Here is a 25,126-nt window from a genome sequence, read left to right as displayed (position 1 = left end):
TTCACAGTTCTTTTTATATATTAATATGTAGGCAAGCATGAGAGTTTATAGGGAGAATTCATTAAAAAGAAATGGTAAGAATTTCACCGATAACTAGAAATATTAACATTATGGGACACTTCCCCCACCCCTAACACTTGAAATCATGTGGTTTATTGGAGAACATTTTATGCCTTTCAGTGTTTATATGACATGGCCTTGTTCTTTCCTTAGTGGTACCATCAACTATAATCTGAGCATCTTTTTTTCCCACATGTCCTCTCGCAGCAAAACTCTTCATGAGCCAACATTTCAGAGGAACAGTTGTTGATTATTTTAAATCCTAGAAGTTTGGAAGTTATATGGTTTAATAATTTTGGAGGGCTTCTTTTTGGAGTTAATTTACTTAAGGCATACTCAGTATAGTATTTTTCTTTATGCCACTTTCTGCATAGGCTGTTCTCAGAAAATCAGTTAAGACTTCTGTTCAGTGCAGATATCTACAAACAGAGCTCAAATGTTCTGTATGTACTTTAATCTAGTATCACTCAGCTGGGGCAAAGAGAACTTGTATTACTGCCTGCACCTTTTCAGATAAAAAAGTTGAGGATGAAGAATTTGAATATAGGTTGAAGAAAGACTTTGTGTCTCTGTACCTGTTAATACCTGCTCATTAGGTTGAAGGTTTTCCTCAACTTGTATTTTTTCTTCAATTATTCTTCTCCATATGTTTTTCAGATAATTTATTGGGAAAATATAAATAAAAAATATTTTGAGGGTATTCTTTTCTATTTCAACCACTGTTTTCCACTACAGAAAACTTTGACAGCTTTGACAACCTGCCTTTAGAAATAACAGAATGGAAGAGCAGCCATAAATAAATATGTTTATTGTTGTTGTATTAGTCAAGGTTCTCCAGAGAAACAGAACCAATAGGAGATCTATATCTATATCTATATTGGGAGAGTTATTAAGGAAATTGGCTCATGTGATTATGGCAGCTGAGAAGTCCCACAGTCTTCCACCTGCAAGCTGGAGAACTAAGAAAGCTGGTGATATAGTTCAGTCTGAGGCTCAAGGCCCAAGAACCAGGGCTGGTGTCTGAGGGCAGGAGAAGATGGATGTACTAATCCTAAGCAAAGTGCAAATTCACCCTTCCTTTGCCTTTTTGTTCTATCCAGGCCCTCAACGGATTGGATGGATACATGCCACACTGGTGAGGACAATCTTCTTTACTCAGTCTACTGATCCCAAATGCTAATCTTTTCTGGAAACACCCTCACAGACACATCCAGAAATGATGTTTTACCAACCATCTGGGCATCTGTTAGCCCCAGTTGAATTGGCACATAAAATTAAGAATCACAGCTGTGTAATCTAAAATAAAATTGATAAACAAAATTGAAATCTACATGAATGTTAGTGTTGGGGAAATGCTTAATACTATGATATTTTTTCTAAGTCACACAATCCTAGGAAAGTCTAGTTCCCCTCCATCCCTGTTGTAGAATTTTGTAATTTTTAGGGCTTGATCAGAGAGAGGATTTATGGTGAGTGGTAAGAAGGGTGTTTTGAGACTTATCAATATAACTTAGAGTTATTGAAGTTGTAACATACTAAGACAGGAAACACCTTTAATAAAGTAACCTTCTCAGAGTTGAGTCTAGCTCTTCGATTCTCATTGAGTATTACTTTGCTGCAAGTATCCAAACATTCAATATATCTACACTTCTGAAAGTTTTAAAATTTTGAGTAAAACTTGTTAAATATAGCAAACACACACATGCACCAAGCAATACTCAGAACTGAGAGTTATTAACAAGTTATTTTATTTGCCTCAAATCCTATTGTAATGTCACAAAAAAGTTGTCTCTGTAAATACTCAACCTTATGGAGACAACAAAAATTTATTTAGGCTAATTTAAAATAAATTATGAAATGACAAATACATATAATCTGTGGTAATATAAAGCATAGTTATAAACACTCCAGATGATATACAGTGAAGTTTTGTTATTAATTCCCAATTCATCTAAATTGAAATTATTGAGCACTTTTAGTCAAATATCTGTTTTTCTTTTTCTTTTAAAATTACAAGTCTTTACTTCTGTGATTTTTGAGAGTTCAATTAAAAAAATTTATTATCACATATATAGTTTAAGTTGACTGCACCTCACTGACTCCAAGAATACCCCAAAAGAGTAGCTTAAGCAAGAGAGAAGATTTTTCCTCATGCAAAAGAGGTCTGGAGGCAGGCAATTCTCCATTATCTGGTGACTCCTCGGTTTCATCAGAAATACAGGCTTCCATGTCTTGCTCTTCATCCTCAGCTTCTGGCTTTCCTGCTTCAGGTTACCTTGTGGTCTGAGATGGCTTTGGGGGCTATAACCCTTACATCTGTATCTCAAACAGCAGGCAGTTAAAAAAGAGAACATTGCCACTTGATGTTAAACCAGGGTTTTATAATTAAGGGAGAGTGGAATAATGGATATTGAGTGGGAACCAACAGGCTTTGAATCCCTCCATATAATCTGCAAAATGCAGGCTGCTAATTGGTTATTATAATCAAAAGCTTATTTCTCTATTTGTGTCATGCTGTGGCTTTGAGCTGTGTCTGTGTGTTTTTCACTCCACTGCCTTTGTGTTTTCCCTCTGAAATGCACGGATTTTTAACTGATTTGTTTTTGGTGGGAAAAGTAACATACTAATTAAATTGTTGTTGGAAAGAATCCTTTATTATTCAGAAATGTGGATACTGTAACACTTCCTACTTAGAAGGATTAAGTATCTTCCTTGGCAGGCATATTATTGTAAATCATCTCATATTTGATAATTTTAAAGACTATATAGTGGTGATATTCAGAAAACAAACACAGGATAGCTATGTCATATTTTTATTTATTTGACATCATATCTCACTATTTGCCAGGTACTCTTTTTAAGTCCTTTGCAAATATTAACTCATCTGCCTTTTCCACTCTCATTTTCTGAAGAACATATAGTGGAGTTTCCCAGAGGCCACATGACTTGTGATGATATCACCTCTCTGATGGCTAATGGAACTTGTGTTTATGATTCTTGCCCTTTAAAATTTTTTCAGCTTTAATTTCTTATATAATAGATATCAATAGATATAATCCACACCAACAATAGCTTTTTGGAGTCCTCAATAATATGTGACAGTGAAAAACAATTCTGAAACAAAAAAATCACTGCTAGAACATTTGAGTAGATTAAAAAATTTGATTATCACAGTTCTCTAAATTCCATCTATCAACTGGCATTTTAAAAACCTATTAACTATGTTCACAGTATAGAGTGCTAAGGTGAAAACTAAGAAATATGAGATTACAGTTCTGTTGAAGTAGCCAAGTGTGTGTGTGTGTGTGTGTGTGTGTGTGTGTGTGTGTATGAATCAATGAGCTACTGGAATGATAATACTAAGCAAACACACCAAAACTAGTGGCATTTATTATTGCACACAAATCTATAGATTGATTGGCAGAGTCTGCTGATCTCGGCTGGACTCATGCATGTATGGCAGAGTCTGCTGATCTCGGCTGGACTCATCCATGGATTAATTGCAGGGCTGGGACTGGGAATGCTTCAGACAGGATGAAGGAATATGCACCTCTTGCCTCACATGGCTCATTCTTCAAAAGAGTAGCCCAGATGTGTTCTCATGGTTATAGGAACAAAGTTACAGGAAAAGAGATGCTAGGGTGAGCAAGTGAAAATGCTCAAGGATTTGCCAAGCCTCTGCCTGGTATCATGTCTGCTAATAGCCCATTGGCCAAAGTAAGTCACATGACCATGCTCAGAGTCAACAACTCACCCACCATGAGAAAGAATTTGGGCCATCAGTGTAATCAGTGTACCAAAGGGTATGTATCTGAGAAAATATTTAAAATTATATTGGAGAAGTATTTATATGTAAAGAAAAATGTGACACTGTAACAATAGGAAGGACATAGTACATTATTTTGATTTCTTTGTTCCAGAAACTCATGAATCAGTCACCTTCAAAATGGAAAATGAACATATTGTATAAGAAACTTATAGCATTTGATTTTTATAATTTTCATTTTCTTTCATCTTTAAAATTACCTTCTGTTTAAAAAGGTTGATTTTTAAAAGGAAATGTAACATCCATTTTCATTCTGGTGGGATTTGAGGAAGAATTATTAATGTGGTAGTATTACCAAAAATAACTTACAGAATCTCATGGCTCAATATTGAGAGACAAGTTTGCTGTATAAGAAATGTAAACAGGACAATGCGGTGCTAGATGGAAAGTCCAACAGGTGCCCCTCTTTACTGAAGGTTGGTCTCTTCATTGAACTCTACCCTATTCTTAATCTTGAGTCCTTTGCTTCATGATGTCTCCATTCAGTCTTTGTCTGGGGACTTTTCATCCTAACTCACCTCTGACGTCTGCTCACCAGTGAGAACCCTTGAAGCCATGTCATATTTTCATTTCAAACTCACGTCTTCTACTTTGTTGCTGCTTGCTTAATTTATAGTGTTTTTACTCTGTGCTTCTTCATTTTAACACCTTTGAAAATTTGTCTCATATGAGGATTTTATTAAGAGAATGCTTTCTCTGACATTTGATTTTGGGGGAGGCCATTACAGATTCTAACATGGTATTTTCTTCATTTATCCCATCGTCTTTTTTCTTCTCTTTCCATGTGCTATTTTGAAACCATGTTACCCTAAATCCCTCTTGCTGCTTGGAAGATGGGGATTGGTTTAAGGACGCCACACAATAGTGTTAGTGATTGGAATAGTTTACCTTTCCCACGGTGAACTTTCATTTAATAAAAGACAGCTGGAAAAGGCAATGAATTACTATCTAATGGTGGAATATCAAATTATTCGGAACCCATGTATAAGTTTTTTCTTTCTTGTTCATAATAAAATCTAACATTTATTTAATGCTTTTTATGTACCAAGCACCATATTACATTATCTCATTTAATTTTTACATCAATCACGTAGATTTTTATTTGTATTTCAGACATACATTGAGGCTGAGCTCAAACAGCCTGTGGTCACAGTGCTAAAAAAAGGCAGAATTTCAGGCTTTAGAGATTGGAAAGATATTTCAAAGTTCCTCCTTTAAGGAGGACCTTTCCTGTAACCCCTAAGAGCCCATCAGGCAAACTGAGTATTGGACTTGGAGAAAGAGATTCTCTGCTCGATTTTTCACATCAGAGTATTTCTTTTGTCCTTATGTGTGACTCCACCCTTCTGCAGAGTTTTGATGCTCCACCCTCCTGCTCTTCCTGCGCTGGCTGCTCTTGCCTTAGATTCGTGTTCTTTTTCTTTGTGACTTTCTCTGCCTTTCTCCTCACTTTTGCCTTCTTTCCTTCTGCTCCTCTATCTCCTCATTTTAATAGTACCCTAGAGAATTTTTGTTTGTATTCACACTATCCTGTTACAAAGTAATCCTATTTTATTTCTCTCTAGACCTACATATTAAAAAATTTATCATGGTTTTGATGCATTGAGCAAAGTCATGATGCGAAAGAGTCTAGTGGAACCACTTTACGCAGAATAAAGTATCCTTCTGTAATGTGAGAAATCACCACCTAGTTTTTGGGTCTCAAAACAGTGAGATGTCTTTTAGTCATCTAATTGATGGGGTTAAAAATGGCCTTAAAACATAAGTTTTGTTTTTTTATTTTATATTAATAGTTATTTGCTATTCCATATTCAGATTGCCTGAAACCAAATTCAATACCATTTTTTCAACGTCCTTCCCTCGTCCTGTGTGGATGGCATTCCTAGCGTCATACTTGCCTAGATTAAAAGCATTAGTCATTGTCACTTTCTCCCTTGTCCTCTCTCTCACATTTAAGGACTATCTTTCCCACTTTTGTCTCTTTTTCTTTCTCCCTCCCACTACTACTGCCCTATCTTGGTTCAAAATTGTTATTTTTTTCTTTATTATTATTGTCTCCTGACTTGCCTCCCTGTATCAAATGCTTATTGTTTCAAAATACCCTCCATAGTTACACTTTCAAAAATGCCTCCTTGAAACATATTCCTCCATTGAAATACTTCCAGTAGCTCGTCCTTGCTTAGAGAACAATTCACGTCTAAATTTGGGGCTGACTTACCAGATCTCTCTAACCACTCTCCAGTCTACCTTCCCAGCCTCAACTTCCTTTTGATCCCTCATACGTCATGTGCTCTGACTCACATTTACCTTTTCTGCAATCCCGGCAAGTATGTTTATCTCTTCCACTCCCCGTTCATCACCCAACTACCTGTACCATCCCAGGATCCGCATAAGCACAGAGACGAGGAGAGAGCTAATGAGCTCAGAAGGGAGAAGCCCCAATGGTAGGACCCTGAACTGGAGCAGTGGTCAGCAGTACCCTCATTACACATGTTTGTGAATTAAATAGGCAACTTCCAGTCTCCTTACTCTAAATAACATCCCACGTGTTTGTGGCTGAGAAATTTGCCTGCCCAGGCCAACTGTTTCTCTCTATGGGCTGAGCTCCATTTTTGCACCCACAGCCAGTCCCCATCGAGGTTACTTCCACCATAGCTACCACCTGAAGTCCTGCTTTAAACTAGAGGTAAATTCCCTCTTGCCAATCCCCTTCTCGCCTTACTGCTGGGCCCCACCCTCCACATCAGAACTCATGGCTGTCTCTGCTCTCCAGGGTGGAGCTCAAGTTCTCTGAGCTTGCAAAAGATGTTTGGTTTAACAAGCTACTTAAATCAATTGCCTATAACTTGAAAGTTTCCTTTGTTATTAAAAGTTATCCTTCACTTATACCTTTAATGCTAACTCGTATCTCTTCTTCTGCCACTCCCGCTCGAAACTAGGGCCCTGTCTATGGCAAAGTAATTACAGGAACAGAATAGAGCTCTGAAATATCTCCCTGCTTCCCTCCCCAGCAGCTTTTCTGTCTAGATAATTGCAGGATAACTTGCTGTAATGATACAGATGAAATTGTACATAGGACCCCATTGCAACGAATAGCCTTCAGATGCCTGTGAAACCTGGGCAAGTTCTTCTTATTCCTTTTCGCTGAATTCTGCATATATATATATATATATATATATATATATATATATATATATATATATATATAATATTTTTTTCAGTAATTTGAATGGACGTTTGTTTAGGGAGGTTTACAGTCCCTGAATGTCAGATGTTTCCTTATTCATGGACATATCACAGTTCAAAATGCTGTTTGTATCTTCTTTACACCTCCAAGAGAAACCAATTATCTCATCTTAACTTCTTTTTTTATTTTGGAAAATTGAGAATATGCTATTTTCAGTCACAGGGAGGAATGCAAAAGTCTACGCTAGTGAATATTCTAATTCAAGCCTTGCCTTCAATCTTTGAAGGTTTTGTTCACTGTCAAGGTAATTATTCCTTTCTTGCTTTGCTCCTCTAAAGTGGTTTTCCCATCATGCTTTAATGATGCTTTTTGTATTTTATCATAATTGTATACTCTTCTGGATACGGGGCTTTAAGAGCAGGGGTCGTGATAGCATCCTTTGCTCTACAGTCTAGTACATTATCAGACAGAGCTAATACAGCTAATAAAGTTTGACTCACTTATCTTCACAACCATGGAGATGAGCACATAGCTTCTGACAGACAGGCTTTAAGAATTGTGGATGGAATTGATACATCAAAGACCTTTAAATAAAAGTTCTTTTGGGCTTAGGAAATATGGCATTCCATAAAACTATACTAGCAACCACTACCATCTTTTGAGCCCTAGGCAGTGTAATTTACATACAATCCGTCTTTAATCCAAATCTCATCCTAATACTATTTGCCAGGTATGATAGTCTTTTACAGTGGAAAACTGAGGTTTAGGAGTTAAATAACTTCCCCAAAGTCATCAGCTATCAGAAAGTAGAATAGGTCCTCATCCCAGAACTGCATGAACTCAGAGCGCATATATATATATAATTAAAGTATAGTCAGTTACAGTGTGTCAACTCCTGGTGTCCAGTATATAATGTCCCAGTCATATATATACACATACATGTGTACATACATATGCATGTCTGTTTTTATATTCTTTTTCATTAAAGGTTATTACAAGATACTGAATATAGTTCCCTGTGCTATACAGAATAAATTTGTTTTTTATCTATTTTTACATATAGTAATTAACATTTGCAAATCTCAAACTGCCAAATTTATCCCTTCCCACCTCCTTTCCCCCAGTAACCATAAGATTGTTTACTATGTCGGTGAGTCTGTTTGTTTTGCAGATGAGTTCATTAGTGTCCTCTTTTATCTTTTTTTCTTCTTTTTTTTTTTTTTTAGTTTCCACATAAGAGTGATATCATATGGCATTTTTCTTTCTCTTTCTGGCTTACTTCACTTAGAATGACTATCTCCAGGTCCATCCAGGTTGTTGCATATGGCATTATTTTATTCTTTTTATGGCTAAGTAGTATTCCATTGTATAAATGTACCACAACTTCTTTATCCAGTCATCTGTTGATGGACATTTAGGTTGTTTCCACATCTTGGGTATTGTAAAATAGTGCTGCTATGAACATTGGGGTGCATGTATCTTTCTGAATTAAGTTTCCCTCTGGATATAGGCTCAGGAGTGGGATTGCTGGATCATATGGTAAGTCTATTTTTAGTTTTTTGAGGAATCTCCAGTACTATTTTCCATAATGACTGCACCAAATTACATTCCCATCAGCAGTGTAGGAGGGTTCCCTTTTCTTTACACTCTCTCCAGCATTTATTGTTTGTGGACTTTTAAATGATGGCCATTCTGACTGGTGTGAGGTGATATCTCATTGTAGTTTTGATTTGCATTTCTCTGATAATTAGCGATATTGATTATTTTTTCATGTGCCTATTGGCCATTTGTGTGTCTTTATTGGAGATCTGCTTGTTTAGGTCTTCTGCCTATTTTTGGATTAGGTTGTTTGTTTTTCTGTTACTAATTTGTATAAGCTGTTTATATATTCTGGAAATTAAACCTTTGTCAGTTGCATCATTTGCAAATATTTTTTCCCATTCTGTAGGTTATTAAAACTCATATTCTTAATTCAAGGGTTACATTGCTTTTCAATATATTTTATGAATGAAAATCCCAATTTAAGTTTTAAAAAATAGAACTGATACATTGACCTAGTATGGGTATTTAAATGACAGCTCTAACTCAGAAGTGCTCTTTCTTGGCACAGAGATACACCTCCCTAAATCTCTATTCCTATCTGCATAATCTAGGCTTAAGTAAACACAGTCTTTTCTTACCAAGGTTATGGGGCTGTACAGTAGCTATTCAATTCTACATTTCCTGAGCTGTGTCTGTGTATTACACCTTGATTGTATTTTCATAGATAGAGAAAGCAATGCTTGTTTTTCCAGGATTCAAAAGCATATATTTATTGGTTCTTTAGTAGTTTACCATACAAAAAATCAAAGTTTACTCACCATTTTTCTATTCACTCTATTGTTGGGATATTTAGATAATTTCAGTGTTTAAATTAATGTTGAAAATAACATCCTTTCCTATAATTTTTGCATCTGATTATTTCCTTAGCAGTGGAATTACTCAGAGAACACTAACAGCTTTTTAATAGCATTCCACAGATTATTTCCAAATCTATTTCAACAAAGGGTGTACATATTCACATTTATATCAGCAGTTACAAAAGCAGATCATTCAAGGTATATTTAAATTACTTTAAACATACAATTTCCTTTAGTTTTTGAGCATTTTTAAAGTACTATTTTCATAGCATGAGGTTAACATAAATATTTTATTGATTAAATCAAGCCACCCAAGAAATTTGGAAATACCTTAGTTTTAGTGGTCATTTTTTTTTTTAACATTTTAAGAAATTTGCTACTTTAATAGGCAACAAATGACACTTTGATTACTTTATTCTTATAAAGGCAGAACAACTATTCATTTGTTTAATGCCCATATATTTCTTTTCCTTTAAGCTGTCTATTCATGTCTTTGTCACATTTTCTGTTGGAGATTTGCTGGTTTTCATGTTGTTCTATAATTGACCTTTATATTTGAAAATGTCATTCCTTTGTTGTATCTGGTAGATCCTCCTTTCCCTCTTTCCTCAAGTCTCCAGGTGATTATAGTGAGAATCATTTTTACAATCTGGAATTCATCTGCCCTCCAGTTTTCAGATTTTCCTCTACCTTAGATTTTCCTTCTATTAATTTTGTTTCCTGCCTTCCTGCAGTCTATAAATTCAGCATATTAATTTCATCTGTTTGTAACATAGTTAAGACAAACTTTTGTCACTTTTATGCAAACATGAACTCAACTTTTGTCAATAACATTTTGCATAAGACAAGCCTTCATTAATTCAGATTATACTTCTTGTGGATTTACATTTTTTCAGTGATTGGACAGGGTAGTAGAGGAACTCACACATATATTCTACTATAACCCCAAAAGTTATGCTTTGTTTAACCTTAGTTTATTTAAATTTCACAAAATATAATGAATTAGGCATCACTATTCCCCTGTTTTCCAGCGTAAACACTGAGGCTTGAATGTTCACTTCCTGAGAACTGCATGTTTTACAGAGCCCCACAGGCCTCCCAAGGCAGATACCTATTGTATTATTATGTTGCTTCCTCACACTATACGTGAATAAAATGCCAACTTTCTAAATTAATAGTATAGAAAAAGGTCATTCAAGGTTTATTTAAATTACTTCAGACATACAATTTTCTTTAGTTTTTGAGCATTTTAAAGTAATTTTTTCATAGCATGATGTTAATACAAATAGTTTATTGATTAAATCAAGTTACCCAAGAAATTTAGAAATAACTTAGTTTCAGGCCTTTGCTATATTAGACAATTTGCTTGAAAATACTGTGAATTCCGCCTACCCCAGCTGAGAGGGGCTGACCTCCCCTTGTCAAAATTAGGGAGCTCTCCCTCTGCCCCATGACTGGGTAGAAAGCCCAGTCAAAGGACTGGTTGAAATGTAAGGAAGCCAAGTATATTTTGGGAGGAGGATCAAATTCAAATCCTATCTCCCAAGCTAATACAAAATAATTGTAAATTCTGGGGGAAAACAATGGAATATGTCCCCTGACCTTTGAGCTGTATTCAGTTTCTCCTTAACTAGACGGCCTGGAGTCTACACTCCCTGATAAATGGGCAGACATTTCCTTGGGCTTTTCTCAGCTTTTATTCTTCGATTCACTGAGAGTGCAGCCTACAAGGATTTGATTTCTCTCCATCTCTCAACCATCCTCTGTGGAAAGGAGATTGAAAATAATCTGTGGTATTCTCTTAAACTCATTTGAGCCTTTTAAAACTATGTTCAATCAGTTTAAGGCAGGGAACAATTGTGTAAACTTAAAGAACATTGCTGCATCAATAAAAATATATCCTTATAGTCCTATTTAGAAGTAATCCTCTTTACTAAAATCTAATTCAGTGTCTCTAAGGATAAAATAGAATTTCAGGTAAGATAAGATTACTTCTAGTTAAATGACTTGGAGTTTTAATAGCTCTTAGTCCTAGGCACACAGACACACAAGCTTTTTCTAATTTTCTGTAAGGAAGCTTGTTTATATCTAGCTGTTTTTAACTAATGTTCTTCAAGGCTGTTATGCTTGCTTAGAAAAGGAATAGAAAAGAAACTAATTAGATCCTTAGAAATGCATTAGATTTTTATTGGGCTATTCTATGACATATGTTTGCTTGTTCCATATGTTTTAATATTTATTTTCTCCTTTAATACTGAAATGCAATTGTTATATGAAAATATTTAAATGGTCCACAGTATTTCTCTTTTCTCCTTAATATATGCAAATTATGCTGTATCTTAGTATCCATGTAAATGATGCTTGTAACTTACAAAATATTTTATAATTAAAGTCTTTCCAAGAACAAAATAAAACACCCTATTAGATTTTATGGAAACATAAACTGGGGCTAATAAAGCCTTCGGATTGGGTCTAGGTAAATGCTCATAAAACCATGACAGCTAATTATGGTTCAAATGCTCGTGTTGCTGGTGGCAAGCTTAGGCAAGCTTACCTCATTCTAATCTTCATTTCTTTTCTTAATCAACACATGCCTATCACATGCCAGGAACATTGTGACCCTCAGCATAATTAGGACCCCTGAGAATTTAAAGCTTTGGGTTATAAATGAAAATCTCTATCAAATTGCTCACCTGGCAACTTCCTCCATCCAGTTTTGTTCCCAGAGTCTTATTTCCTACACAGCAGATAGGATGAACTTGGAAAATATAAATCAGAACAAATCCCCACTCTGCTCAGAATCCCTCTAAAGCATTACAATTGGGATAAAATGAAAACTCCTTGTTGTGGCCTATTGGGCCACACCCAGTCCAGTTCCTTCCTGGAGCCATACTTCCCTCCCAACCACTCCTTCTGACTCATTCTTCTCCAGCCACTCTGACCTCCTGGCTCCTCTGCCAAATAGACCAAACTTCAGTCAGTTCCCAGCCCTTTATATTGATGGACCTGCTTTCCGATCAACAGATAGCTCACGCTTCCTCTTCATGTAAGTTTGTGCTTCAATTCTACCCACTTTGGGAGACTTATCCTAATCACCCCATTGAAAACAGCCCCTGCTTCTCCATCATACCTTCCCCCTTCTGACTTATTTTCCTTCCTAACATTAGTTATCACCTCAATCTAGAATATCATTGATTTGTTTTCTTACCTATTGTTGGCTTTCCTCACTAAATGTAAGCACCTTGAGGGCATGAGCATGGTAACCACTGTGTGCCCAGAGCCTAGAACACTGTATGATAATGGCGGGTCACTCAGAAAATATCTGGTGAATCACTCAATTTGAAACAAAATGAGCCATGTTTCCCTCTCCTGAATCCCAAGTCTGTATTCTGAGCCCTATTTCTTATCACTTTATACTCTCTCTCCCAAATTACACCTTCTTTGTGCTCTTTTTCAGTATTTTCCCCTTGTGATAAACTTCTTTTTTAAGGTCAGATAGCCTCAATTAGAATCCTATCTCCAGAACTTAACTTTTGAGTGATCTCTTTCTAAAACTCTTGTTTTCTCAATTTTAGAGATAGTAGTAGTAATTACCTCAGGGCTATTGTGAAAATTTATTATGGATATTTCTTTATTCTTATATTATTCACCTACTTGACAGCATTTGGTTACTATATCCCTCTTGGAATACTGTCTTCCCTTAACATTGACTGTAAGCTACTCTCCTGTGTTTCTTTCCATTCATTCTGCCCTTGCCTTTCTACTTCTGTCCAAATCCTGAAGCTAAGGTGGGCCCTCTTTTATTTTTTTCTCTCTCCCCTTCCCCTTTCTCATCTCTCCCTTCCTTTTCCTCCTCTTTCCTTTCTCCTCTTCTCTCTAATACATCATTCTTTGGTAAAGCAAAGCATTTTCATTCTTTAAATAACTTCTACTTCGTAATATGCTCCAAGCATTTATCTATTCCTTGACTCCTTACTGACTTGAGACATACAACTAAATGTATACATCACTTTACTTGTTCAAAGTTAGATCATATCTTGCTTTATTTGCTCAAAACAGTTGTCTTGATTCCTCTCCTCCACCTCCCCAGTTATTTCCCTCTATTTCCTACTCATAAATGTCACCATCATGTTTTCAGTTGCTCAAATCCAAACCTAGGTCTTACGCTTGATATCTTTCTGCTTTTCATTACCCACACCCAATGGACCAGCAAGATTTGCACGTTCTCCCTCCAAAATATATGTTCAATCATGCATCTACCCTTCTTTATCATTTTTTTGTATCACTGGAGAAAGTCTTCCAATTGGTCTTCTCTGTCCTTTCTTGAATCACCCTCCAAATCTATTTTCCAACATGCAGCCAGAGCATGTACTTCTAGTCACGCTACTCTCTTGCTTAAAAACATCTCAGTGGTTTCCCACTACAAGTTCAGTAATACCAGCTTCCTCATTATGGTCTACTGGGCCCCCCATAGCCTGACCTTTGTTACCTTTCCTAATCCACATCTTACCCATCTCTTCCTGCCCAATCATGCTCCAGCCTCCCTCATCTCTTCTCTCTTTTCAGACAAACCACATTATTTCTTGCCTTAGGGTGTTTTTTTTTTTTTTGTTCTTCCCTTTGCCTGAAGCCTTTTTCCCAGACTTAATATGGTTAGATCCTTTTCATCTAGATTTTAGCCTAAATATTATCTTCTCAGAGAGACCTTTCCACCAACCCTGTGCCCCCACCTCCAAGTTCTTCTCTTATATCTGCAAACTTATTTCCTTTATTACAGTTGCACAATCCTGAGCTTTGCTTATTTATTACTGATTACCTTGTTCACTGTCCATATTCCTTACAACCCTCATATCCGTGAGGGCAGAGAACATACCTGCTTTGTTCACTGTTGTGTCCCTGATGCTTAGAACATTGCCTAAACCATTCATTCAACTAATGTTTGTTGAATGAGGTAATGCATATAATGTACTTAGTATTGTGTTGGCAAGTGGAAACTACTTATGGGCAAGTGGAAACTACTCAATAAATGTTAACTTTTGCTATGATAAGTACTGTTTCTCTTTTAACCTGTGACTTCAATGTTGTATCCTGTGGGTGCGATAGAAGGGAGAGACTGATTATTGTTTCAACTCAATGCTTGAAACAGTCAGTTAGATTTCCTTCTCCCTTTGAATTAAACCTACAAGAGAGATGCTTTTAGCAGCAGGGGAACTGCTGGGTTATGTTATAGTCTTTAGTCCTGGTAAACTTGGGTTGAGGGACACATAGTCATTCATTCATTTACTTATTCAAGTTTTCTTGAGCATTTATTATGGTCTCATGTCTACTTTAGCTTTGTGAAAGGAAAAATGATTCAAATTAGCTCAAATTTCCAAGGCCATATCCAGGTGACTAAACAAATCATAAACTTCACAGCAACAATAGATCGATGACGCACACAATAAGTGCAGACAGGGAAAATTTGTATGCCTGGAATAGCGTCTGGCGTGAACCTTAAAGAACACGTAAAGGGGAGTGCCTGTGATGGCCATTCCAAAAACTTTAATGCGTCTTTTATGGGGAGCTTCTTTCCAAATATGTTCTTCTTTTAACTTTCACTCTCCTTTCTGGGACAATTGTGGAACCCATCATTCAACTGAAAAATCACATATTTACCCTTCAGATAATGACCAGACTGGGTTGACTCTATGCCCATTTATTAATTTACTTTCTTTATATTCCTGTTGTTACTGCCTTTTTTTTTTTTTCTGGCACTTGCTCCTCCACTCCACCCTCCATTTTACTGTCACAATCATTTTTATAAAGCAGAGACCTGATATGTCATTGTACTACTTAAAATTCTTCAACAGCTGTTGATTTCCTTTTGTTTCTTGTGTGTGTGGATGGCTTAGGTTAGATGCCGGCTTGTATGCCTGTGATACTACTTCCCGTGACAGTGCGTCTTTTTGCACTATTTTTGAAGAGAGCACTACTGCTGTGCTCTTCCTGTAGAATCTTTGTCCTTCATGGCTGTGTTTCCAGTCCCCAGCACAGTCCAGGGTGCACACTAGGCCTCCTGTTTAGAGAAGCCTTCACTTTTCACTCTAGCAAATGCCCCTCCTTACACCAGTCTCTCCTTCACAGTTTGCTGTTTTGTGATCTTCATAGAGCCTTGCATCTTGGGAACTGTCTTTATTAATGTGTAATTAAATGAGCTTGATGTGGTGGATGCAATTATGAAATAGCATTCATTTAATCCCTCCCAAATCCTCAAACATTGTAGGCTCTTCCAGCCCTGTCTCAGGAGGTTCCTCAGACAAATCTCATAGTTTTTCCCATCTCACTTGGATATTCGAACAGTCTCATTTTTTGTTGTCAAAAAGTTCAAATTTTAAATTTCCATTACTCATCCAAGTTAAAGAATTGTCCCCATTTCCTCAGTTGAGAACCGCACTTGGCTCAGAAATGTGTACTTTGAGGGGGTAGGATTAGGATGAGGGTCTGCTGTTTTGCTCTCTCCTTACTTTGCGCTTAGACATTCCTTCCTTTCCCAGCATATGGTGCTGGATGTGTTCGAGCTGAAGCTGGGACCATTGTCATCCTCTCTTGCCCATCATTTCCACTCTGTCTTAATAGGTGTCCTAAACCTGGCTCTTTCCCTGAGCCTGTATGTGTTCTGCACTGGATCCCAGAGTTGCCCCATAGAAGTAAGCATTGGTTGCCCACAGTTGTAGCTGGCTGGTCCACACTTGGGTGACCATCGCCTCCTTTTCTCTGGCATCTTTCCTTAGTTCCCAATCAAAGTGTTGTGCACTTTGCGAATAAACTACTTACTGAAATATTTGACTTAAGATCTTTCTATAGAGCAAAGGTTGATTACCTTTTCTGTAAAACCAAAAAGTAAGTATTTCAGGCTTTGTGGACCATATCATCTGTGTCTCAACCACTCAACTCTGCCACTGTAAACCCCAGAGCAGCCGCAGATAATCCATGAACAAGTGATTGTACCTGTGTTAAAAATTGAAAAAAACACTCCCTATAATGGGGAATTTGCCCCTTTCTTTCTGTGTATCTATTTGCTTTTGCTTTATATATGTTATTTTATTGGACCAGTAGAAGCTTGGAGCTGTAGTATCTTCCTGTTGAACTGAACCTCTTATCATAATGTAGTGTCTCTGTCAATTCCTAGTGATAATTTCTGTTTTAACATCTGTGTTCACTGATATTTAAATAGTGACCCCAGCTTTATTGTGTCTAGTATTGACTTGACATATAAAAGATAATCTTTCCTTTTACATTCAGCTTTTCTATATCCATAAGGGATGTACATAAGTATGGTGTCTGTGTTACAGACTGAATGTTTGGGTTCCCCCCAGAATTCATATATTGAAGCTCTAACCCCAGTGTGATTGTATTTGGATATGAACCTTTGAAAAGTAATTAGGTCTAAAAAGAGATCATGAGGGTTCCTATGATGAGATTAGTGTTCTCTGTTCTCATAAGAAGAGGAAGAGAGACTAGAGCTCTCTGCCGTGTGAAGATACAGTGAGAAGGTGGCCATTTGCAAGCCAGGAAGGGAGCCTACACCAGAAACGGAATCTGCCAGCGCCTTAATCTCAGACTGAGCATCTAGAACTGTGATATATGAATGTCTGTTGCTCAAACTAGCCAGTTCTGTTAAGCACCCTGAGCTGAGTGAGACAGTGTGCCTCTTGTACACGGCATATATAACTGAGCAAAACGATGTTCGAAATTCTCACTCTATGAACTTTACTTGGCAGGTTTTTAAACTTTATTTTGATTAGTGACATATTTGTACATGTTTCTATATTACTTTGTGATTTCCATTTTATTCCACTTCTTTATTTATTTTTTTCTTTTCTTGTCTTTTAAATCTTCTGATAGACTATCTTTGTTATTTCATTTTCCCTCTTCTGTTTCATAATCATATTTATCTTTCCAATTAGTTATTCTTGAAATATCATATATATCTGAGTCTAAATATTATGTCAAAATTCTTCTTCAAAAGAAACATGAACCATAAAATATAAAGACTCCAGTCACCTCCCACAAATTAGATATTGTTTTCCTTTTATTTCTTAATTCAAATAGTTTTGATTGAGCATTGTCTACATTTTTGCCAATTATTTTTGCTCATTATTTCCTCTTGCATCTCATAGTTCTTTTTGGTGTCATTTTCCTTATATTTGGAGTACAACTTGGTAGGTCTTTATGTAGATCTGTGACAGTAAACACTCTCAGTTTTTGACCATCTTATTCCAAAACATAGTTTTGCAGGTTTACAATTCTAGGTTGGCTATTTCTCTTGACATTCTGGTAACATCATTCAACTGTTTTCTGATCCTTAGTGAGTAGTTTAATCTCTATAAGACTTAATAGCTATGGTTATAGGAACAAAATAATTCAAGCATGACTGGGTTGTTCACTCTGGGTCACTTGGACAGAGCTTGCTGAGACCTGGGTCTTCCTTTATGTCAGTGGGAGCAGCGACTCCTGGGACTGTGTCTGTTTCTATGATACAAGAGGCTAGGGTATCTCTTGGGCCTGTTTCTAGGGCCTGGGAGCTGGTTTTCCAGACAACATCTGTATACTGCTTGCAACCAAAACCAGACTGCACCCAAGACACAGTCTATTATTTCCTTCTGACACAACTGCTATTGTACATACACTGTTAAAGGTAAAGAACATGGAATCACAGTGAGAGTTCAGCTGACTATCCTGCTCAGCATGTGTCACTATGAGGGAATGAGCAGACGGCAACCTCCACCTTCTGTGTGCTGACTCTGGTCTTTGACACTTTCCCCTTTCCCCGGTAAAGTCTGCTGCTTGGCCAATGCTGTGTGATTTTTCAGAACTCATCTTGTCCCTGGGACAAGAGATTCTCATCACTGTCATGATAGTACCAACACCATGTAGTTGCTGTGAAGGTTAAACGAGGTCATAACATGTGAGGTACCTGCTACAGAGGGCGAGCTCAGCAGTTGTTGGGTGCTATTTAGGTTGCTAAAAATATGAAATTTATTGATCTCTCTCTAAAATGTTTCACCTTTAATAGTGTATGGACATTCTATCCAAGGCAGATTTTCCTCCCCATATATTCATGTTGCCTAGTAACAGTCACTGGCTTCTTAGAGTAAAAAATAAAATCAACGATAGCTTCTAGACACCAGAGTCTTTGCTAATACTTGGATGAAAACATTTGCTTAAAAATTAATCCCATCTTGGTTATTAATTATGAAGTGCTTTAACAAACACAAAATGGGTAATGATTGTTTATTGTTTTTCATTTGAGAGAGTGCATCCACAGCACAGAAGCAGAAAGAATCTGAAATTAATTAGCAGTTGATCACAACAGCGTGTCATCCTATACAATTTATACAACACCTGCCTTGATTATTGTTGAATCCATGAAGGAGAACAAGCATAGCAAACTGTCATTTGACAAACAAGCAACCTAATTAAAAGGCCATCAAGGACAACAAATGAAACAGAAATGAATCAGAAAAAATACTGTTTGCTAAAGTCAACCGATTATTACTGCAAAGTGAAAACACTAGTGCATAAAATAATGTTATCTTTCAAACATATATTCTTGGTACAGCTTTTGGTGGAGGGCTCAGTTCAGCAAATTTTCTTATTCTTTTAGTTGCTTGAGGGTACATATGGAAGACCAGATGCCATTGCTGTCTCCAGGGGTTTTGGGAAGGCAAGACAGGATATTAAGCAATTAAGAAAGACATTACAGAAATGACAGGGTTTTTTAAGCAAATTTAACACTATTGATGGGTCTTAAGTTGCCTTTTAAAAATATAGGAGAGAGATGAATATAAAATACTTGGTGACCGTGGGTCAGAGTCATTGTGCATTTTGTAATAGATGTGGTCTGATATTGTATATGTGTAAGTATGTGTGTGTGTGTGTGTGTGTGGATGAGGGTACAGAGAAAACCATAATACTATTAGGGATTTCAAAGCTTTCAGGATTTAAATTTTTTTTCGGTTGATAACGCTCTTAATTCTGATTCTTTGCCCTAGGACTTCTCAATAATTTTTAGTAAAATAGTGCAAAACTTTATATTATAGTGAGTGAAGACAAAGACAGTTATTCAGTATATCTGTGCAATTCTGGAAGTTCATCCTCTTTATTAGACAGCTTGTTCCTTATTTTGAGCAATGTTCCAAGCCCAGGGTTCATCTGTATTCACATCTTCCAAAACATCTTGGATCAAACATGACCTTGACGGAAGTTCAGAAACTAATGCTCAGAAAATTGTAAAGAATGTCAAGAGACTTAAGTTTCTAATATTGGCAATAGAACAAACAGAGAGAATAGATGAGCTACTTGGCATCAATGGTAAAATTTTCGTTAGTAATAAAGAAATGATTATAAATAGTGCTGCTATGAACATTGGGGGTGCATGTATGTTTTCAAATTAGCATTTCCTCTGGATATATGCTCAAGTGTGGGATTGCTAGATCATAGGGTAAGTCTATTTTCAGTTTTTTAAGGAATTGCCACATTGTTTTCCATAATGGCTGCACCAAACTACATTCCTATCAATAGCATAAGAGGGTTCCCTTTTCTCCACCCATCTCCAGCATTTATCATTTGTGGACTTTTGAATGATGGCCATTCTGACTGGTGTGAGGTGATACTTCATTGTAGTTTTGATTTGAATTTCTCTGATGATTAGCAATATTGAGCATTTTTTTCCAGCCAAGACATGGAAGCAACCTAAATGTCCATTGACAGATGACTGGATAAAGAAGATGTGAGACACACACACACACACACACACACACACACACACACTCACACACACACTGAAATACTACTCAGCCATAAAAAGAATAGAATAATATCCTTTGCAGAAAAATGGATGGCTCTGGAGAGCATCAAACTAAGTGAAGTAAGCCAGAAAGAGAAAGAAAAATACCACATGATATCATTTATATGTGGAATAAAAAAAAAAAGGTCATAAATGAACTTATTTGCAAAACAGAGACAAAACTCACAGACATAGAAAGCAAACTTATGGTTACCAGGGGAGAAAAGGGTTGGGCAGGGATAAATTGGGAGTTTGGGATCTGCAGATACTAACTACTAATATAAAATAAATAAACAACACAGTCCTACTGTATAGCACAGGGAACTATATTCAGTACCTTTTAATGGAGTGTTATGAAGAAGAATATGAAAAGGAATATATATAAAACTGAATCACAATGCTGTATGCCAGAAACTAATACAATATTGTAAATCAACTATACTTCAATAAAAAAATAAACTAGATATTTTGCTTCTGTCTTTTCTACCAAAATGAATTATTTTCTGAGAGAATTCTTAATAACTGATATCTAGCCTATGCTTGAACAAGTCCATTGATGGCAAGGTCACCCCCTCTTGAAGTGGTTCGTTCATCTTAGTGAAAACAAAAATTTGTAGAAAGTGGCTATAACTGAGGCTGAATATGTATGAAAATGTAAACAACAGTAGGAGGTGAGAGAGGGCAAGAACATTTTTCTAAAAGCATGAAAATGTAGAGTTCATAACTGTAGACTTGGGAGCATAATCTTAAATAACAAATCTAGAAAATATCATTACAGAGATTTACTGGTATGAAATGAAATATAAGACTCTAAGCTTGGATTCAAATACTAACTTCACAAATAAACAGAGGAGGGGATTTAGCAGCATCACACATGAAGGGGAAATTTTTCTAGTTGAAACTGAGAGTAAGTTCAGTATGAGTTAAAATGGTTTGTCTGACAAAAGAGATGAAACAATTTTCTGTTTTAAAACTTTCTTTTAGGAGATAATTTTCCCTGTTAGAGAATACAGAAGCATAACAGAATCTATTTTCTTTTATTATTCATCAGAATTTTACCACAGATGTCAAGAAGTCACTCTATCCCTTTTCTGTTTCATTTATTGCTAAACACAGCCATCTTAGGATAATTAAAAGAAAGATAATGTCTAGAATGAGGGCATGATAATTCCTCTGCTATCTGTTCTTACAGTATAATGTTTAGACTGCTCTTGGAACATGGCATTCAGTTTTGGAAACCAGATTATAAAAACTGCGTGAACAAACAGTAAATATTCAGAGAATGGCCAGAAGGGTGGAAGGACTTAAAACCCTGCCCTACAAAATATGGTGGGAGGAATTAAAGGTATCTAATCCAGAAAAGGGTAGATATTGGAGAAATATGATGTTGAAATGTTATGTTCTGTCATTTGGGAAGGAATTTCGACTTGTTTGACCCATTAGATCAATGACTGGAAGCTAAGAGGAGATAGTGTTTCCTCAACTTAAAGAAGAAAATTCTAAAATTCCAAATTATCTAGAAATCAATGGACATCTATAAGAGGGATGAGCTTCCTGTCAGTAAACATGTCCTTTTTTGTCTCTGCTGGGAATGCCCCGACCATGCAGAAACACGAGAATATTCATGGAGCACCGAATCCTGACATTATTTAGGATTCTTTCCTTGCTCTCCCTCATTTCTTTCTCCCTCTCCTCCCTACCACCTGCCCCCGCCATGTGTCTCCTTAGTGGGTCAGCATTTCAGATTACTTTGACCACCCATCTCAGGATATTCAGAGCATCTCGTGATGCTTAAATGCAGCTATGAGCTCTTGAATTTCCTTAAAAAAACACAAAATGCCTTCAAACTAAGTTTGTGTGTGTTTTTAACAAAAATTTGTGTGGCTTACTTAGTTGATCTGTCATGAAATATAGTGATTTTCACAGAGTATGGTTTCCTGCATTTTGGGCAATAGATACATTCCTGAGATGTGTGAAGACTCAGTTTCATTAAATGAATCATATGAAAAGTGTGTGAAATAAGTGCTCCGTTTAAAGAAACCCTGTGATGATTCCTTTTATAAAGTGGTCTGCAACATGCATAATAAATCCTCATTGTTACTCTTTTACTTTTTTGTCTAAGTTGGAATGAATTTTAAACGTATTGTGTATGAATAGATCATAATTGCAGAGAGAGCAGGGTTTTTGTGAGAATATCATAGAATTTTCGAACCCACGAAGCAAATTACAACTTTAAAAAGGAAAAAGGATAAGAGAGAACATTATTTTTAGCAAGGTTGGTTGAGTTTTCTTTCAAGTTTCATTATTTATCCAAATATTAAAGTTCAGATCCAAAATCAATGAGTAAAAACTATTAAACCAAAATTGAAAGCTTAGAAAATCCTGTGAGAAAGTTGAAACTGAGTGATGTCTTGGGAATTGCAAGGTGCATCATGGAAAAGCAGGCATGGTATTGCATATCGAAGAAGCACTGACTGAACTGAATTAAGGAAAAGTATTTGGGAGGGGGGTATAACTCAAACGGTAGGGTGCATGCTTAGCGTGCAAGAGGCCCTGGGTTCAATTCCCAGTACCCCAATTTAAAAAAACTAATAATAAATAAACAAATAGACCTAATGACCTCCCCCCCAAAAAAAATTAAAAAAAAAAAGAAAAAGTATTTGGATAATTTTTCAGAGGTGTTACTCATATGTCCTTTTATCTCTGGCTTTTGTCAATTGTCTAACCTCCATGTTGACCCACATGAAACTTCTCTCCTGAGAGCACATGGAAACACATTCAGAGAGACTTATTTCTGAATTATTTTCTATTTGTCTGTCTGTTGGATGCCCTTAATTTTGTATGCTGCAGAAAGTCCTATATCCTGTGATAATTTTAATGGATTCTGAACTGATAATATTTATGTTTAATGCTCTCTAGCTTTGGGCAGTTGTGCTGCTCCGCTGAGGAGAATCTCATCGTCCATACATGTCATCTCCCTGTCCTACCCTCTTTACTACGCTAGTTGCTTTTAGGGCTTATGTGGCTGAGCTGTATTCAGTAGTGTGTTCTGAAGGGCTCCTGGTGTGTGGAGATTTACTTAAGACAGTCCCTTCAGTCCCTTTGCAAATCATCTGGATTGTTTTGGAAAAAAAAATACCTAAAATAGAGACCTTTTAAAATACAAATCTTGTTCTGTTTTGTTCTTTATATTACAGCAATAATTTATTATTATCTGACAGGATTCCTCTCTTAGTTTAAGCAAATACAAGAAGATTATTTATTAAAGCACTCTAGGCAGGGAAAATTTATGTCTACCAGAGAACAGTTTGCTTTTTTTGAACTTTAGGAAGTTTCTGATATTTTTCTCTTTCTTGACATTTCATCTCTTCGTAAACATATCTACAGAATTAGGCATAATTTTTAGTGTCCACAGGCAGCTTGCATGTATTATCTCATTTAATTCCCATTTATAACCCAGTAGAATAGGTATTAGCTCCAGAGGAAACATTACAGTGGCATTATCAGCTGGTCATGAACATTACTCACCCGGAGCTGGAAAGTTCAGGAACAGCACAAAGAGCCTGGGGTGGTGTCCTGGTCACTTTGAGTGCTGGGGTTCTCCCTGTGCAGACCTGAAAAGGGCAGAGTGGCCCATGGTGGCAGCAGCAGTGGCGGTGTCCGTGGTGGGGGCTGGGGATTGAAAAACCCCCTTCACGTAAACCACATAGATGTACGAGATGTGCACCAGGCAGATGTAAGAGAGATTGATGGACTACAACTAATTTAGTCCCAGGAGAGGAGAACAAGGTGGCAGTGTTTATGTTGAGGTGATACTTTCAGTGTTTGCCTTTGGAAAGTCTAAGGGGTGAGCTAGTTAACTACGTTTTAGCAAATAAAGGATGTTTGATTCATAAGTTGCTTTGCTTGTTCTCTGTGTCTACAGACAAGCAAACCAGAGGAAATGACTAAATTTAAATTTTGCCTGGACACAAGGAAAATCTCTGCATATCAAAGTTATAAGGTCACTCATTCATTTATTCATTCAGTCAGTCAACAATATTTATGAGCATTTAATAGGTGCCAGAAATGTTCTAAGGACTGGGGATGTGGAAGTGAACTGAGAGTCCCAGGGCTGACATGACTGTGTGTGTGTGTGTGTGTGTGTGTGTAGGCAACAAACAAATGAGTAGCTAAACAACAGCAATAATCAGAGAGTAATAAGAACTGTGCAGAAAAATAACATCACATAACGTCACAGAGAATGACCCAGTGGCTACTGTTGATTAGCTTAGAAAGGCCTTTCTGGAAATGGCATTTATTCTGAGATCTGCATAGCAAGGAGCTAGCCGTGAAAAAATGGGGGTTGGAGTGGAGGGTGAGGGAGCCTCAGCGTAGGGACTCTACCCAGAGAGAACAAGCTTGTTGAGTTGGGAAACCTGGAGTGTGGGTGTTGGTGAAGGGTGAGGAGTCATAGAGGGAGGACAGGATCAGCTCTTGTAGGGCTGGGCGAGCCAGAGTGAGCGGTCAGGATTTTACTCCAAGTGTGATGGGGAACCTCTGGAGGCTTTTAGGCAAGATATTGAAAGATTGTGATTTGCTGTCTCCTTATCTCTAAGATAGGGTAATAATATATCTTATCTCAATATATATTCTATTTTTGTGAAAAATAACTTACCACATATCAAATGCTCAATAACTGTTTATTAATGATAATGACTATTTTTCTTAAGAGTAAAATACCATACAAGCTGTAAAGCTGATCTCTTGGAGATTTAGAGAAGAGTAAAAATGCCAACTACTTTTATTAAGTGCCTCCTCTTTGTTTATATGATCCACTCTAATCT

Source organism: Camelus ferus, chromosome 8, assembly GCF_009834535.1.
Source record: "Camelus ferus isolate YT-003-E chromosome 8, BCGSAC_Cfer_1.0, whole genome shotgun sequence".
Classification (NCBI taxonomy): domain Eukaryota; kingdom Metazoa; phylum Chordata; class Mammalia; order Artiodactyla; family Camelidae; genus Camelus; species Camelus ferus.
This window is presented reverse-complemented; position numbering follows the sequence as displayed.